We start from the raw sequence: 11,678 nt of genomic DNA, 5'->3' as shown, positions 1-11,678 counted from the left end.
CAAGCTGCTCCGGCTGCTGCTCAAGAGCTTGACGACCCCTTACGGGATGTCGACGATCCCGTAAACCTGCCCGAGGATGAGCTAGCCCAGTAAGAGAGTTCGATGTCTCCATACTTTTAGTCTTTTGTGGAGACATTGGATTTGAGGTTCGTATTCTTAGAGTCCCACTTGACTGCTATGAGAACTCAACAATTGGAGAATCAAAGGGAAATTCGAGCTAATCGCGAAGCAATGGATAATAGATTCAATGCTATGGATAAGAAACTCGACGCACTAACACGTGATGTTGCTTACCTTAGAGGACATCGATTCGATCCCGATCCTCATATAATGATTGAACACTCTTGCTAGTTTTCTTAGGTTGAAATATGAACTTAGAATTGTTAAAACATTTTGATGGATTTGGATTTTTAAACTTGTGTGTTTTGGATTTGTTTGGATTTTTATATTTTGGATGTTTGAATGGTTTGAATGATTATTAATTTTTGAACTTAAATTGATTTTTTTAAATTATGCATCATTCACATTTTAGATAAAATATGATCAATTACCATTACACATTGTTTATGAATATTGATTTATGGACTAATGACTAATATTTCTCTAGACTTTGATCTTAGCAGCTATATAAATATAAATATAAATCAATTGGCAAACTTGTTTTTAAATCATAGTCTTTTAATTTAACAAAAAGGGGGAGAATATAGTAAGGGGGAGTGGGAGTAATTTTCAAAAATAATTTTTCTAAAGAAAATCTTAAAATTTCAAAAATGTTTTGTTATATCAAAAAGGAGTTGATTGTTGAAAACATTTTGATGTTTCGATATACCAAATAAAGTGTTAATGAATTTTAAGATTTTATATTCAATTTCAAGTATAATATTCGGTTCAATTAATCGAATATCACAAATATTACTACAACTTTTCAAATATCAATTTTACTCCTTACTTAAGTGAAAATTTGTATTTCAATCTTAAAATATTTTTGAAATAATTTTTACAAAGTATTTCGAACCATAATCGAGTCAAAAATGGGTTTTAAATAGGGAGGTACCGATACCCTCTTAACAAGTATCGATACCCGTCAAACATCGAATGTAAAAAGGGTATGGATACCCCATAGGGTATCGATACCCCTATGCAAAGGTACAGATACCCCTAGTGTTGATTTTGACTCTGAGAAAAATAGAATGCAAAATGGGTACCGATACCATGACAGGTACTGATACATATTTACATAGAAGTATCGATACCCCCTTGAGAGGTACCGATACCCTCAGTTTTGCTACGGTCGAAATATTTGAATTTTATGCAGGTAATATCAATACCCCTATGAAGGGGTACCAAGCCCAAAGGTACCCATACGCTCTATTGACTTCATGATCATCCCTAACGTTCAAAATTCATTTAACGGGTATTTAAACAAGTCTTGAAGCCATTGATGAATATCCAGAAACAAGGTTTGAGAGAGAACTAAAAGAGAGAAAGCCTTAAACTTATTGTTTGAGCAATTCAAGCCAAAATCCTTTCAATATTCATTTTGCTTTCAAGAACACAATTTGTGCTCAATTGTATTCATCTTTGAGTGTTCTTTCTTTGTTATAGAATTGTGCAAACATTCTACCTTGTGAGGTTTTTCTGTAAGTTTGCAAAATTTGTAAGTTTCTCTTTGAGAAAAGAGTGTTCTCAAGAATTTGGCGTATAATTCTTGAGGGAGTTGTAAGGTTACTCTTTGTCCTCAAAAGAAAGACAAATTAGTGAATTTGTGGAAAATCCTTAGTGTGGATAGCTAATGTAGTGGACGTAGACTTTTGTTGAGAAAGTCGAACCACTCTAAATCGCTATGCAAATCTTTTTCAATTTTCTATCAAAAACTTCCAACAAAATTTTAATTGCCAATTCACCCCCTCTTGGCTATTTCATCCGATCGATTAACTCAAAAAAGTCCTTCGTAGACTTAGCAATTCGGCCCTTGAACAGGGAATCAGAATAGTAACCGGTCGAAGATAGGGACTGAACCATCCCTAAATCCCCAACTAACAACGCATGAAAAAAATCAGAGCAAGTAACCCACGAATCCCCTCCGATCGAGACTAAAAAACAACCCAAAATCCAGGCTATAAAAAGCCTCCGATGAGGTCAAACAAAATGGGAACAAGGTACATCATCGAAACACCAACCAAGCAGCAAAGTCAAAAAACAAGCAATATCAGTGAAGTAGACAAAAAAAATGAAACACACAAAGCAAGAACCAAAGCGTATTATAAAAAAAAATAGTATTCGAGACATCCAATAAGCCATGATAATCACAAATAGCTTTCGGTTAGCGTCGGAAGAGGAAGGGTCGACAAAAAACAAGAGGCTTTTCACCAAAAAAGGTAAAAACTTGTGGCTTGCTAGATCTACTCCGATCTAGAAATTATTTTGTTGTTTTGAGGCTAGATTCGAGATTGGGGGTTGAGAGGAAGCATGTGGGTGAGTTTGGGTTTTTCGGCCACCGGTGGTGGTGGCCGGAGCGACGGTCAGCACAGCGGGGCTTCGCCGGAATGGTAGTTGGCCATGAACCGATTGGGAATAAAGAGAGAGAGTTGAGAGAAAAGGGGAGAGCTCGGTTTTGGAGGAAGATGAAAAATGAGAGAATGTTAATTTTTATATGTTTTGGGAGGTATTTATAGGGGGACCTTTGTGTAATTACAATATTCTTAAATCATTTTCGCTGTCTCTGAGGGTTTGATGTGTAATTCATTTTGGTTACTTACCTTAACTTTACCTCTGAATTTTCAATTAATTCGATTCAGTCCTTATTTATTTATTTATATTTTTTTGTGTTTTAACCCCTCTAACACTTATTTTTTATTTGCAGCATATTTTTAACATTAATTAAGTCCTTCAACTTTAATTTGTTTCAATTTCCTCCTTTCGTTTTTATATATTTTTCTTTTTAAAAACTTGTTTTTGAATTATCTATATATTTATGTCACGATTTAATAATTCTTGAATATTTTTAGGGGTACTTCTAATCTATCAAAGGCAAGCAATTTGAATCGAGTCTTTAAATTTTAATTTAAACTTCAATTTTCGTAATTGAGATAATCGAGAAATTAAAATGGTACCGAAAGGACAGTTAAAGGGTGCTAATCTTTCCTTGACTGTAACCGACTCTCGAATCCGACATATTTCTAGTAAAACGCAGATCAGATAAGATGGTGTCTGATCAACCAAAATTTTTACTAAAAAAAACAAATAATCAATGACAGCTCTAACATTTTTATTTAAGTCGAAGCCCAGTTCCGAACCCACCCGAATAATGATTACAATAATCAGAAGTCTGGATGTGGACCGAGGATGTCCAAGTAGAAGCGGTTCGCTTGAGCCGTAGCTTATCCAGTAACATTTTTCAGCACTTGTTGTCATTGATGAACCTTTCATCTCGTATAATATCCCTAAGCGTACGGTGCCGAACCAAATTATTCCGATCGTTTTCAGCCGAATCAAATGGCGTAAGCCTCCCGTCACTGCTACTAGTCTCCATCACATTACGTTTTTTTAAAAAGGCCCATGTTGATGGATTTCATGGAAATGGAAAATGAAAGACTAAGAACAAAATTAGAAGTTAAGAGAGAAACAAAAACTGTGATTAAAAGTGAAAATCATTGTTATTTAATAAAGATAAACAAAACAAGCTTCGGATTCGGATGCCTTAATAAAGATACACAGAAACACACTCAGCCTTCAATTATTTACAGCTAAAACACAACTACATATAATTACTTTTACATAATATAACCAAACCAATCATATTTTCAGTTTTTGTTTTGACTTATTAGTATTAATGTAATAAAAATACTAAAGAAGAAAGGACCTCTTTTTTCTCAAACAATGGTTTGGTTTTCAGTTAAATTTCTTTCTGGTATTTGTTTGATATTTTCAATTTTAAAGTTTTTTATTTAACCAGGTACATAAAAAGCAATATTTATTCAAAAATAACTCTCAACCATTTGAGATTGAACACTCACACCCTTACATTTGTGCTCGAACTCAAGACCTCAAAGAATAAAAACAATAGAAATCGAATTTTTTAACGGTTTCGAGTTTTATACATAAATTTATCTTTATTATTTATTTATTTTAGAAAATATAAATGATAACATTAAATGTGTATATTAGGTCTATCATTTATTTTTCTGAATAGAGGTAGAATATTTCTATGAAAGAACAAGTAGAAAATTAAAATAAAAATAAAAGTAAATAATGAAAAGATGTGATTATAAAAGATGTTAGAGATAAGAATAGACCAAGGAAGACCGGTAGAGATGAACATTTGTCGGATTTCAATCCGATCCGGATCGGTTTTTATCCGATCCGGTTTTTTCTCATAGAAAAAAAACCGGTTTATAAAATAACCGGTTCGGTTTTTAACCGGTTTTGAGGGCCGGATATCCTAACCGGTGTAACCGGTTTCGGTTTTAAAAAACCGGTTTTTTAAAAAACCGGTTATAAAAAAACCGATTTTAATATTCTAGATTGCTCATAGGGAATCGATTCCCCCCCAAGGGGGTACCGATTCCTCACTGAATGGTTTGGCTCCGAGATTTCCAAATGCTCGGAGGGAACCGATTCCCCCATAGGGGTACCGATTCCCCCCTATTCAACGTTCGAAATATTTGAATTTTACACTTAGGGAACCGATTCCCTATGAGAGGAAATCGATTCCCTATGAGAGGGTACCGATTCCCCCACGCTCCAAGCATTTTTATTAAATGTTTTCACACTTAAACAGCTATTTCTTCATTAATTATCACTAACGTTCAGAAGTGATTCAAGGTGTATTAAGCAAGCTTAGAAGCCATTGATCAAAGACAAGAAACATCAAGCAACTAGAATCAAGAGAGAATCAAAGAGAAAGCATCAAACCTCAAGTTCGATAAATTCAAACTTAATTGAAATACTTAATTAACTCAACATAATTGAAATACTTAAATACTTCCAAGTTTGATAAATTCAAATACTTAAAAACTTCCAAGTTCGATAAATTCAAATACTTAAACTTCAAGTTCGATAATTGAAACAAAGTTTACGATAATTGAAATAAAGTTATAAAATAAACTACATTGTCATCTCTTCTTCATATCTTCGCCTTCTTCGTTTGGAGGGGATATTCCAAGTTCGACTTCTTCAATGTGTAAGTTTGCTTCCAAATCGGTATTTACATCTTCTAGGGTGGTGATATGTTGCTTACGAGCGCATCCAAATAATCCTTTAAACAAATGCATATTTCCACCGACTCGGGACTTAGTCTTGATCTCCGTTGCGATATAACCCTGCCACTAACAAAAAAAGCGAATTCCGAAGCTACCGTAGAAGCTTGGACGGTTAGTAAATCACGGGCCATGGCGGCTAGAATCGGAAATTGTACTTCCTTTTCTTTCCACCAAGCCAAAATATCCAAACTTTCAACTCTTCAAATGTCATTTTTGATAGAAAATCGCATGACATGTAATTTCCCAACTCGCTACTTGGGGTGGTAGTACGTGATCGTTTGGATTGGGAATTTACAAGAGTTTTAAAAAGATTCAAATTTATGTTACTTGGACGTCTACTAGATGATTCCGCATTCATTCTCATTTGATCGTGTATTACACTACTTGATCCATATTTAGTTAAATAAATTGCAAACATGTCTCGAAAACATTTGTTAAAATAATTTATTTGGTTTTGGACAAAGTTGGGTTCATCATCGGTTAGATTAAAAGCAAACGCAATTTGTCAATTAGTGTTTCAACCCCACCATTTAACGTTGGGTTTAAAGCGGCGGCACAAGTAAAATGGGGGGAATCTCCTTAAAATATTTTAAAAGTTTTCCTTCATTGCAAGCCAATTTCTTGAAAAACTTCGGTTTCAAATTCAAAGTCATTTAGTCGGGTAGCCAACAAAAATATTTGATTAAGAACCAACGGGCTAGTAGGGTAATAAACACCGGATAAAAAAGTTGTTGCATTTTTAAAAACCTCAAGCAAATCGGTTATTTTGGTTATAGTTTCCCAACTCGAATCCGAATAAATGTTTGGGACATGACCCCTCGAAAAGCCGATCGTGAAATGTTTGCAATGTTCCCTTTGCCTTAAGGCAGTATGCATCATCATCCAAGTTGAGTCCAACGAGTTGGACAATCCAAATTAGGACCCAAAGCTTTTTTAACGGACTTACAAAACGTTTATAATCATTTAGTCTTTTGTTGTTGTTACAAAGAACCGATTTATCATTGTTTTAAATTCTAATCTAATCGGCTCAATAACCTCCAAACCGGCTTGCACGGATAATTAATTATGTGTGCAACGCAACGGGTATGAAAAACGCACCGTCTAAAATCGGTGAAAGTAATATTTTCAATCTTGGAACCGCGTTGTATTATTCGATGCATTATCAAAGGATATAGAAAAACTTTATTTTCTAATTTATAAAGACAAATTACCCTTTTTAAAAGTGTAAATAAATTAGCACCGGTATGCGGCTCACCGAATAATTCAACGCGATTGTTCTTTTCATCATTTGCCAATTATCTTGATCTAACCAATGTGTAACGGCTAAAAAAGAATTTCCGGTATTATGAGGGGAACTCCAAACGTCACATGTAAGCGACACACCATAACGGTGTTCTTGGAATCCTAAAATCATTTTTTCCCTCGCCGTACGCCAATTTTATAGCATCTTCTAAGGGTAGTACGACTTACTTGAGTATAACGTGGTTGCATTAGTTGTTGAATTGTTCGTGAAATCTTCATCATCAAAGTGGTCGAACGGCAATGCTTTGTAATCACGAACTTTGTAAACGCTTCTCGTAATTTTCGTTGTCGTAAACAAAACACCACCTTGCGGTGTAAGATTCGATTGACTAGGATCTGATCTTGAGAAGTGCCTTGCATGATTTGTCAAATGGTTCTTCAACGTTGTTTCCTTCCGATGCAAGAAACTTTAGACAAGTTTACAACGCGCCATCCTCGAGCCATTTGACATCTCACATAAATCGTAGTGATCCCAAATGTCTTGTTTCGAGGTGTTCGACTCTCACGACTTCAAGGTTTCCCCCGACGGAAGATTCAGCCGTGTTACTCATGATGAACAAAAAATTACAAAAGTAAGATTTGAGAGATGTTTAAGTGTTGTGTAATAAGATTTGAGAAATTTGTAATCAACCAAATACATCCCCAACCTATTTATACATGTTTAGGGTGGTAAAATGGTAATTTTTTAAAGAAAAGAACGGTCAAAAACGGTCACAAAAACCTCCCAACGGCTATATTAACGGCTAGTTTTTTAAACCCAGACCGGTTTTTTTTCGGATAAAAACCCGTTTTTTAACCGGTTTTTTTCAAACCGATTTTTTATCCGGTAAAAAAACCGGTCTAGGTTTTTTTCTCCAAACCGGTTAAAATAACCGGTTTAAAAAAAATCCGATCCGGTTAAAAAAAACCGGTTTTTCCCAAATCCGATTTCGGATATTTTTTTCGTAAAATCGGATATTCGGATTTTTTGTGCACCCCTAAAGACTGGATGGGACAGTTGTCCCCTATAAATTTTAAATTATAATATAATTTTATATAAAAAACATAATATATTTTAGATTTTTTTTATATTATATTAATCTATGTTTGCCCCTAAAACTTTATAAATTTATTTCCTTAAAACTTTAAAAGTTCCCTAACATAAAGACTTACGTATATCCTTGATCAAAGACAAACTATCATATAGTTATAACTAAACACATTCCTCATACTATCATATAATTACAATGAAACACATTACTCCTTTAATTCTCGAAATATATCCATAAATGATGATGTACTAAAACACCTTGTAATATCACTTTCGATTTTGATAAACATGCAACTCTAGAAAATTTCATCCTCCATTTTATTGCATAGACTTGTCTAGAATATTCATAGTAAAAAAAGCTTTTTCAACACTTGTTGTAGAAATTGAAAAATCAGTACAAGTTTTACCAGTCAGAATATATATGGATAAGTGTGATTGTCATTAATTTTTTTTGGACGAGAGTGTGGTAGTGAATAGGGTGTATTGGAGATGTTCGTTGATGATTCAAGGATCATACCTTCATCATTTCTGGGTTACTCCAGGGTCCCTTGTCAGATCTACGACAGCCGCCATCATTAGTACAAGAGCATGTTCCACCAAGAACCTCTGGCAATTGGCTGCTTGGGAGATTGTCACAAACAAGTTTAGTAAGAAAGCTCAAAAACAAGCAGGCGGTAAGACATTTCAGTAAAAATACAGAAGAATCACAACCTTGGATCAATAATCTCCAATAATTTATTATGAAATTTGTTCCCAAGAACCCGTAAAGAATACTAGTTGATTAGTTGAAACCAAAACCTCAAAGGTCGAAATAGGATAAATATACATATAGGTGTTAAAAGAGACATGCTAAGAATCCTAACATATCAAACCAAGCAGATAATAGGTGTTAAAATAGGCATAGAAAAAAAGGACCTTACCAGTTTGAAAGTTAAACTCAGAAGATTAAATAAAAGCGTCAAGTACGTAATTTTCAAGAAGTGAGAAGTGGCTAAAATATTTTGAAAAGCACATACATGTTGACAAGGTGATTGCGAAGAAGCTCACTTCTTTGCAGCAAATGGATTCGTGCTGATAGGCCCTTCCATGAAAAATTTATAAGCGATATAGCACAGAAGGTTAAAAATATTTGAAAATGTTGTCCAATTAACAAACCTGCCACAGAGACTGTGAGCGTGTTTCATCAGCTTTGAGAAGATTAAGAGGAAAGCATGTTTTTGAACCCTTTTACTTCTATCCATTAATCAACCTTTGGAATGTAACCTTCCCTCTTCATCTCCACATTTAACAACTCAAATACTTGATGAATCTCAATTGAATGATATAGCAAGTCATCCCCAGCAGGAAATTCATGAAGTTGACCTTCAATGTCAATCCAGCTACAACCAGGAGTCTTATTGACACCCCTGTGTCTCATCAACACCCTCATTTTTGCTGATTCATCCCACCTTCTTGAGTTTGCATATATCTTTGATGAGAACATAGTTTCCAGAGTTTGAAGGCTCCATTTGCAGAAGAAATCGCATCACCTTCTCACTAACATTGAGATTTTTGCACTTTTGACAGGTACCAAGTAGTGCTCCCAATACAATTTCATCGGGTTTTTCAGGCATCTTCTCAATGAAATCCCAAGCCTCATACAGTTGACCAGCACGTGCCAAAAGATCAACCATGCAAGAGTAATGCTCAATTTTTGGTGTTAACCCATACGAAAAGCTCATCAAGTTAAAATACCGCCAGCCTTCATCAACTAATCCAGCATGCACACATCCTGAAAGTACTCCCACAAATGTCATATCATTTGGGCGGGCATCCATACCTTCTGTTGACATGCGTTCAAATAGTGATAAAGCCTCCTGAGATCACCCATGGAAAGAAGAAGCAGAGATCATTGCATTCCATGAAACCTCATTTTTATAGGCATGTTTTCGAATACTCTTTGTGCATCATACAAGCTCCCACACTTCGCATGCATATCAACCAATGCAGTAGAAACAAAGACATTGTGTTGTAAGCCTCTTTGCGACGCATATGTATCAATCCATTTCCCCAAGTCAATGGCCCCAATTAAGGCACATGCTGAAAGAACTCCGACCAATGTAATTTTGTCTGGGTTAACTCCTGCATCCTTCATGACATGAAACAGCTTGATTGCTTCATTTGACAGTCCATTTTGTGCATACCTATAATGTATTGACAACACATCCTCTATTCAGAAGTTCAACAGAGATAATCATTTGATATAAAAATCATAAAATTTTGAACTATTTAAGAATTTATTGCTAGAAGAAGCCGTTTCTAGTACACATTATATCTAACATAAAAGAAGGCTTTGGCTTGGATAAGTTGATTTCTCAAGCAACATAACGGATCCAAACAGTAAATAAATTTCTCATTTACATTCTTTAACCATTCCCTTTCTTCCGGTAATATTTTTTATCCAAACGTAGGGTAAATCTAAGGCTAATCAGGCCAACTTAAATGAAAATTTCTTATGCTATGGCACTTAACAGAAACTAGAGACAAACCAATTGCACTGAATAAAATTTACTTATCCGGTGATCATGGCATTCCAGGTGACGGCATCTTTCTGCAGCATTGCATCAAAGATCCTCCTAGCCGACGCCAAATCCCCACACTTGCCGTGCATATCAATCAAAGCAGACCCAATATATGAATTAAATTTCATCTTCTGTTTCATAACAAACCCCTCCACCCACATCCCTAGACTTAAATCCCCCAAGTCCCCGCAAGCCCCCAAAACGCTGACTAATGTCATCTCATCAGCTATAAACCCGTCCTCTCTCATCTTCACAAATAACCCGACCGCATCTCGCGCGTGCCCCATTTTAGAATACCCCGAAATCATTGAGTTCCATGACACCAAGTCTCTTTCAGTTATTTCATCGAAAACCTTACGAGCATCACCCAATTCGCCGCATCTAGCGTACATTGTTATCAAAGAGTGAGTAGTATGAGGATCAATGTCCAATCCAAGTTTAAATATGGACGAATGAGCTAACTGCCCATGGCTCAGCTCTAAAAGAATAGCACAGGAGATAAACAGAAAAGGGTAAGTGAACTTATTGGGTCGTAAGGCCAAAAACTTCATTTGATAATAGAAATGAAGAGTTGCAGAGTAGTTTTTCCATGTGATGGTAAGGCCACGGATCATGACATTGAAAGCGTAATCGTTGGGTTGCGGGATTTGGGAGAAGAGAAGAGAAGCGTAGGTGAAGTTCTTGAGGTCAATGACTTTGGAAAGAAGGAAGTTGGGCTTTTGAATGGCATTGATGAGCATTTGGGTGTGGATTTGTCGTAAGAGCTTCGTGGAAGTGCATTTTTGTAACAGGGATAACAACTTCTCTGTAAAAGATTGCTGGAAATGAGTTTCCCAAGGAATGATGATTGGGCGGGAAACCAGACTTGAAGAGCCTTTTGCTTTCACCATTGCTTGTCCACGGATTTCAGCTTCCAGAAACCAAGTTTAAATATCGACGAATGAGTTAACTGCCAATGGCTCAGCTCTAAAAGATTAGATTAGCACAGGAGAAAAGGGTAAGTGAACTTATTGGGTCGTAAGCCCAAAACCTTCATTCGATAATAGAAATCAAGATATTGCCTGTGGATACTCTGCATTAAAAGCTTGAATGCCAACAATTATTTTAAATAAAATGAAACCTACGGACCACAACAACTGTTGCGTTCGGTGAAAATTAGATTATGTTACGATCGTACTGCTTCAAGAGAGATCTTTTGATAAACCAGGAGCTTCAAATGCTTTTAACATCCCTGCAAAACAAAGAGAAAAGGGTTAGCATCAGCTCATGCTAGGCCACCTTCTTTTTCCTCCCCCTCGTCTCATGCCAAATCCTACGAGCATGGAGTTGGTCCAAATCATCAACCGCTGCAAACAAAGGTGTCTGCGTCATCAAAAACTTTCTCCTTAAAATCCAACTAATGCCACCCTCGGTTCAAAACTCCATATATCTACCTTTGGTAACATGCGATCTCACCCACGTCAGGTTGAGAACAGCTTCCGTAAGAGATCTCCGAATTATAAAATATCTTCCGTAAGACTCGAT

General features: G+C 35.8%; 1 pseudogene; it reads right to left on the bottom strand.

The window, feature by feature from the left end:
• Positions 1-8,593: 8,593 nt before the first annotated feature.
• LOC120173896 lies at positions 8,594-11,072 on the bottom strand (annotated as a pseudogene).
• Positions 11,073-11,678: the final 606 nt, after the last annotated feature.

The sequence above is a fragment of the Hibiscus syriacus genome, unplaced genomic scaffold (assembly GCF_006381635.1).
Source record: "Hibiscus syriacus cultivar Baekdansim isolate YM2019G1 unplaced genomic scaffold, ASM638163v2 tig00111990_pilon, whole genome shotgun sequence".
Taxonomy (NCBI): domain Eukaryota; kingdom Viridiplantae; phylum Streptophyta; class Magnoliopsida; order Malvales; family Malvaceae; genus Hibiscus; species Hibiscus syriacus.
Note: the sequence above shows the minus strand (reverse complement) of the source record. Positions and strands in the feature narration are given on the sequence as shown.